Source organism: Lottia gigantea, assembly GCF_000327385.1.
Source record: "Lottia gigantea unplaced genomic scaffold LOTGIsca_2281, whole genome shotgun sequence".
Lineage (NCBI taxonomy): Eukaryota > Metazoa > Mollusca > Gastropoda > Lottiidae > Lottia > Lottia gigantea.
In genome coordinates this window covers 5,982-6,960 of record NW_008708629.1, presented here as the reverse complement: position 1 = coordinate 6,960, position 979 = coordinate 5,982, and the positions used below count along the sequence as shown (strand labels likewise).

Genomic DNA, 979 nt, shown 5'->3' with positions numbered 1-979 from the left:
GAGTAAACGTCTGGTCAGACAAGATATTTCGGTGAAAAATTATCTGATCATCATGAAAATCGATAGATCATCATGAAAATCAATAGGGATCATCTTCATAACGACATAGACATACAAAATAAAAATAAAAAGAATCTGTAAAAAATTGTAGCCTGTAGAGTGAGCACGAGTTGCACAATATAGCTAATAGAGTAAAACGTCAAGTCAGACACGATATTTCGGTGAAAAATTATCCGATCATCACGAAAATCAATAGGGATCATCTTCATAATGACATTGACACACAAAATAAAAATCAAAAGAATCTGTAAAAAATTGTAGCCTGTAGAGTGAGCACGAGTTGCACAATATAGCTAATAGAGAAAAACGTCAAGTCAGACACGATATTTCCGTGAAAAATTATTCGATCATCACGAAAATCAATAGGGATCATCTTCATAATGACATTGACACACAAAATAAAAATCAAAAGAATCCATAAAGAACTGTAGCCTGTAGAGTGAGCACGAGCCAAATGTGAACGGACCGACGGGTGATTACAATATACGCCCATCTTACATGTGGGCGTATAAAAATAAAGGCCCAATACAGAAAAATTGCAATGAATTTTAGGATAATATGCGTTTACTGATTGTTATGTGATAAATAAACATTTTTTGCTCATGTTTATGTAATATGAAATTTATCATAATTAAGCGTTGTTCAATAGTTGCATTTTTATTAAGTTTTTTGGATTTTCGGATTATATAAGGATCCTGTTATGTTATTTATGACACCAGGTATATCTACTGATGAATATATGCTCTGAAAGGCCAAGTTTAAAATATTTAAATTTTATGTTTATTCTAAGACGTGGTATCTCCATCAATTCAGATAAATTTTATCTTATGATTTTGTCTTTATTTGTCAAACCTCTTAAAGGCAGCAAGTTAAATTCGCCCCTTTAAATTTTTAACATTAACAAAACAAAGCAAGCCAT

At 31.5% G+C, this 979-nt stretch overlaps 1 protein-coding gene across 1 annotated transcript in view; it reads left to right on the top strand.

The window, feature by feature from the left end:
* LOTGIDRAFT_176627 (hypothetical protein) overlaps positions 1-979 on the top strand; it is a gene marked incomplete at both ends in the record, with an annotated part of 8,076 nt that overhangs the window by 1,778 nt on the left and 5,319 nt on the right. The gene's annotated exons all lie outside the window — the stretch shown is intronic.